Source organism: Chinchilla lanigera, unplaced genomic scaffold (assembly GCF_000276665.1).
Source record: "Chinchilla lanigera isolate Chin_1 unplaced genomic scaffold, ChiLan1.0 scaffold00008, whole genome shotgun sequence".
Taxonomy (NCBI): domain Eukaryota; kingdom Metazoa; phylum Chordata; class Mammalia; order Rodentia; family Chinchillidae; genus Chinchilla; species Chinchilla lanigera.
Genome location: NW_004955409.1, coordinates 7914042 through 7920224, shown reverse-complemented (window position 1 = coordinate 7920224; position 6183 = coordinate 7914042). Strand labels below are relative to the sequence as shown.

Here is a 6183-nt window from a genome sequence, read left to right as displayed (position 1 = left end):
GCTCAGCGGCAAGTGCAAGGTCGTGAGTTTGATTCCTGGTACCAGAAGAAAAACAAAAAACAAACAAACAAAAAAAGTATAGGAAGAAAAGGAAAGAGTGAAGAAAAGAGAGGAGAAAGAAGAAATACGTCCTTCCTGTTTCGGCAGGTCGGGCCACTGTTGAAACAGGAAGGTAGCAGAACAGGAAGATGGCAGTGGGGGCAAAGTTAGCAGCCACCACCTTTTGTATTCTCCTGGATCTGGTCTGGCATCATTCTACTCATGCATCCTGGCTGTAACTGACAGGTCACATCCTGTTGGTCAGTCTCTGTTCAAGCTCAGGTTACTTCCTGTTTTCAGCCGGCCCGCCATGCCCTAATCTCCTGCCTCAGCACCACTATGCAGCCACTACAGTGGGCAAAGTCCAAACCGACAACACCAAATGCCTGGGGAGCTGGCAGAGGAACCCTTTTACGTTGCTGATAGGAGAGTAATATGACATAGTCACTTTAAAAGATAGTTTTGCCATTTCTTACGAAACTATACAAATTCTTATGCAGAAATACAATCCTTCTTATTCACCTAACTGACTTGAAAACTTACATCCACACAAAAACTTGCACACAATGTTTATAGCAGCTTTATTCATCATTGCCAAAACTTCAAAGCAATCAGGATATCCTTCAAGTAGTTACATCTATAAAATGTGGTACATTAATACAATGGGATATTAATCAGCACTAAAAAGATAGGAGTTAGCATGTTGTGAAAAAACATGAGGAAAATCTAACTGCACGTACTAGGTGGAAGCCAGTCTGAGAAAGCTATACACTGAATAACTCTACCTAGATGATATTCTGGAAAAGGCAAACTATGGAGACAGTGAAAAGACCAGCAGTGGCCAGGGATTAGGGGTAAGAGCAGGATGAACAGGAGGAGCACAGAGGACTTTTAGGGCAGTGAAACTCTCCTGTATGATGGTACAATAATGGGTACACACACTTATACATTTGTCAAAGCCCAGAATCACCAAGGAGGAGCCTGATGTAAACTGTGGATCTTGACTGATAATCATGAATCAATACAGGTGCATTGTGTGTGACAAATACAACGCTCTGGCGAGGGATGTGGATGGCCAGGGAGATACGCACGCATGTGGTGGGGGTGCGGGACCTACGGGAGCTTGGTGCTTTCTGTGAACCTAAAATTGCGCTTAAAAAGTCTACTCAAAGTTTCATCATCTGCATTTCCTCAGGTTGTTTCTCATTTCCAGCCTGTGAGAATCCAGTGCTACTCAGAGTCTGGGTCTCCTCCTTCCTGACCATGAGCTGGGATGACAGTTCCCAAGCCCTCTGGTGCCGGGTGTGGCTATCTGCCTGGGAGAGGACAGTGAAATGTGACTCATGTCACCTCTGCTACAAGTCTTCAAGGGTACTGTGGAATCTGCCAGGTTTCTTCTTCCCACAGAAACGATGACAGCTGTCCTTTACAGTGGAGGTCCAGAGGGCCTCTGAGTGGAGGCCTGGGGAGCCCTTCATAAACGGCTGTGTGTGAGTGTGTTAGGGCCCTGAGATGATCTTTCTTTTTCTTCAGTGTGTTCTCTATCCTGCGCTGGCTGATACAGCACCTCAGATGGAACCTCTAGTGACCCTTACGTAACAAATAAAAGAGATAAGGGAAATCGAATTTCAACCTCTCACTTTAATGAACTACACTATTCACTGGAAAATAGAAGTTTGAACAAAATTTGTCTTACACATAAAATGTTTCTCATAATTCTAAAATCTTCAAAAGCCATTGTTTTTGATTTTGCATGTATTTTACAAAGCGTTTTTTGGTGGCAGAGCTGGAAGAAGGTGTTGGTTTAACAATCCATGTAAAAATATGCTTGTTACATAAGAAAAAGGACTAACGGGAGGTGTAGCAGAGCTGCGGTGGGTGGCTGTATTTTAGCACTTTGCTAACACCAACAAATTCTCATGTAAATATAAAAGTAGTTGTTTGAGAAAATATCTTTTCAAACTTGTTAGCCATAGGTACATTGGCAAACTATTTTTCTTTAGCATTCAAGTTCCTTGACTTTCTACCTACAGTTCCATTCCTTCCTTTTTATTATTTTGCAGGGGCATTACACTCTGCGGGTCTGCACTTCCAACATGTCACCGACTAGAAGCATAAGGCCATGCGGGGTAGCATCTTTCACTCGTTTCTCCTTCCTGTTCGTGCCTCTTTTCTCTGCAGCCTGGTCCTTATATCATTCTCATTCAAATCTTTTGCACGCCCCCACCCGCTCCAGTTCTTTCTTCTGTTTTGGGGAAAGGGAGGAGAGAGAAAGGGGAGGTGGAAATGCCTGTGAGAGAAGTAGGTCAGAGTAGGAGTACATTTATCAAATGCTAGCATTCCAAATATAGGGTATCTGATCCATGAAAATATGAATAATGTTTCTTTCTTTACATGAATTTCCTGCCTACCTTCTCCCTTTAGGTTAGCAAAAATAGACTGTAGAAAAATTTAAAGAAAAAATGGCTGCAGCCAGTTTGGCTACTTTCTGTAGAAGACACTCAGTAGTCCTGAAGGCTTCTGGGTCACGAGTAATTCCTAAGGCCCCCGCTAGCTCAGGGTTTTCTCTGTTTGTTATCGAGGAATGCACCAAATGTCACATCCTTTCAGCAGTGTAGACTACGTCATACCACCTTGTCAAGAAAAGGACTGGAAGAATTTTTTGATGACCCAAAGAATTGGGGGCAAGAAAAAGTGAAGTCTGGAGCTGCATGGACCTGTCAGCAATTAGGGAACAAAGGTAAGGAAGAGTTACATCAGCTTTGGTATGTCTTCCTGAAGGAAACATGCTTCTGACTCTAGAACAGGAGGCCAAGCAGCAGTGATTACCAGAATGGTTAGAAAATGTGGCTGATGCCATGGATGCATTAGATAAAGTGGTCCAGGAACGAGAAGATGCTTTAAGATTTCTCCAGACTTAGGGGCTGGGGATTTAGCTCAGTGGCACAGTGCCTGCCTGGCAAGCGCGAGGTCATGAGTTCAATTCCCGGTATCAGAAAAAAAACAATAAACTAAAAAAAAGACTTCTCCAGACTGGGCAGAAACGAGCTAGCCCTGGTGCTTGGAGAAGAGACATCTTTGGAAGTCATTTGGTACAAGTTCAAGCAGTGGCTTATCCCTTTTTTTTGGCCTATCCCTTGATACAAATAAAAGGTACAGCAGGAAATTATTCTTTGCAATGCTTTATGTCGATCATTTTGTCAGACTGAGAACTGAGAAACACGCCTGCACTGAAGCAAGAAACAAACATTTGGAGAAAAAGGAACAGAAAATTCTGCAAGAAAAGTTTCCACATCTTGCTGAAGCCCAGAAGTTGTCTTGTCTAAAAAAGGAGTCTCATTTTTTTGTTTTATAGTGGTCTATGTAGAAAAATATATATTAACTGGCTTATAAAGAAACTTATCACTGGGGATTTAGCTCAGCAGCACAGCGCCTGCCTGGCAAGCGCGAGGTTGTGAGTTCGATTCCCAGTACCAGAAAAAAAAAATACCAAAAAAAAAAAAAAGTTCAGAAACTTATCAAATGATAAGGGGGGGGGAACAGTTATGATGTATTTGTTGTATTACAACTGCTCTTCCTTACTTGAGTTTCAAAGTCCTTGAAATCCAACACCTGTTTTTGCTATGCATTTATGTACTGTGTGTAACTCTTTCTGGATGTTTCTCTGAGCTTACTGCTGTACAACATTTCGGGTTATCTTGTGTCTTCTTCAATTCCTTTGTTCTAACGGACTATGTCATACCTTTTTCTATTAGTTTATTCTAATAACCACTCAATCCGTGTTTTATCCTCGCCAGAAGACAATGCCTTGAGCCCCTCCTGTCTGCAGCACACTTCTCTCGCACTTGGTGTTTTTTCCTGCAAGACTTCACTGTTTTTTCTCTACAGACTACATTTCATCTGTTCTTCAAGGTCTGCTTTCTGTATGAAGTCTCTAAACTTCCTCCTGTTACTCCCCAACTGTGCACTCCGCAATCACACATCTCTGTGGGCTGAACAATGCAACCCCCTTGGACGTCCGCCTTTGCCATAGCTTGGATCTGGTGTCTCTTACAGGATTTGTCTCCAGCTGGGTGCTACTGGGGGGACAGGACGACCTTTAAGGACAGGCTGGTGGGGGTCATGGCACCTTGATGCTGGTTGTCATACAATGGACTGGGTTGTTCCAGAGTAGTAAGTTAGTAAATAGTATATTTATGTTGTTTTAATCTACCAAGTTTATAGTAACTTGGTACAGCAATAACAGAAAATTAACACAATTATGGCCTTTATAATGCTCCAGATTGGTTATATATATATATAAATAAATATATATATATATATTTTTTTTTTTTTTTTGAGACAGAGTCTGGCTGTATGGTTCAGGTTGGCCTTGAGCTCTCTACGTACCCCAGGCTGGCCTTGAACTCATGGTAATCCTCCTGCCTCAGCCTCCTGAGTCCTGGGATCACAGGTGTGCACCACTACACCCAGTGTAATATGGTACTCTAACGTCATGCTTACTAATTTTGGTATGAATAGATAGTATATTACAAATTCTTGCACATAGGAACTAAGAGTAATCCCTTCTCTTCCCTCCCCCTGTTCCTTTTTAACCCTCTATAGTGGGATCCCCCGCACTTGCACCAAGGACCAGCACCTATCCACGGCCTGTTAGGACCCGGATGAGTGGCAGGGAACTCAATGAAGCTCCATCGGTATTTACAGCTGCTCGCCACTGCCGTACCACGGCCTGAGTCCACCTTCTGTCAGATCAGTGGTGATGTTAGAGTCTTACAAGACCCTGAACCCTACCGCCAACTGCGCCTGTGAGGGATCTGGGTTGCGCCACGTGCCCTGTGGGACTCATATGCCTGATGCTCAGAGGGGAACCTGAGGCACGCCAGCTCTGGGCAGCAGCCGCAAATGTGGATTAACATTAGCAAAGAAGTCTGACTGCTCAGAGACCATAATCAATCAGTTGCTTGTAGACTCGTATCAAACCCTATCAGTGAGCGGCAAGTGACAAGCTGTATCTGGTGGCAGAGTTTAAGTCAGAATCCGACACTTATTTTAGTTCCTGTGTGGCCCAGTCATTATTATACTTATGGCTTCCATCTATGCCTCTTCTCCGTACCACACACTTGTCTGTCAGTTTTGGTAATCCCCGCCCACACTAACTCTAGCTACAATGAATAAAAAACAAGTATCACTGGAGACATCTTTGACAGATCATTATTTCCTTAAGATATGTACTATAAGTAGCTAATATTGAGTGGAAAAGTGGCAGAAGAGAAAAAGTGTTAATGTACTAATAAGGGAAATTGGGAAACTGCGTTTCTGAGGCGTCACATAATTCTTTTTTTAAACAGGCAATATTGAGGAGCAACCTTTAGGAGGCTACGGAAGTCTAGATGAGTGGGTCTACGGCAGGCAAGGCAGACAATCGTTTTACTTGGTCTGGGGCTTCCTCTGCCCGTTTTCTGTCAAGTTCGTGACATCATCCCACAACATCTCAGCAAGTGTGGTTTCAGTAATTTCACTGAATTTGTTCAGTACATACTGCCGCGGAGGCTTGATCACCTGCAATTAAGGAAAGACTGAATCGTGGAAAACCCAATTAGCGAGGTTGTAAGCCACACAGAGCTGGAAACTAAGGTTTTTAAAAATAGTCTCAAATCGCAGGGAGAGCAGGCAGCCTTTGTTCTTAAGGTTTTTTTTTTTTTTTTTTCTATTTGAGACAGCTGCTAGCCACTAGACCTTTTCTATTTAAGGTCTCAGGCTGGCCGTGAACTCTACGTAACCCAGGCTGGTCTTGAACTCAGTGATCTTCCTGCCTCAGCCTCCCGAGTGCTGGGATTACAGGCTTGCACCACCACGCCAGGCACTCTAAAGGTTTTTCTTAACAAGGTCACAATACTGAAAACTCCGCCTTCCCCGTAGCTTCAGGGAACCAAGCTGGCCTGTCCGCGCCAATCCCGCGCTCTCGCGCTCTCCGCCACCACCCGATGCACTTAATTTCCCAAAACCGATACAGGGATACTACGGAGACCTCCAGTCTTCCCCGCCCAGCGCCCGGAAGCTCACGTCTGAGCTTGACGGTTGCCAGGTAACGCGAGTCCGCCGACTTCCGTCTTCGTCACTTCCGGGTGCGGCCTCCGCTTT

At 44.1% G+C, this 6183-nt stretch overlaps 1 pseudogene; it reads left to right on the top strand.

The window, feature by feature from the left end:
- The first annotated feature begins 2372 nt into the window (after window positions 1-2372).
- On the top strand, window positions 2373-3457 carry LOC102018899 (annotated as a pseudogene).
- The last annotated feature ends 2726 nt before the right edge of the window (window positions 3458-6183 follow it).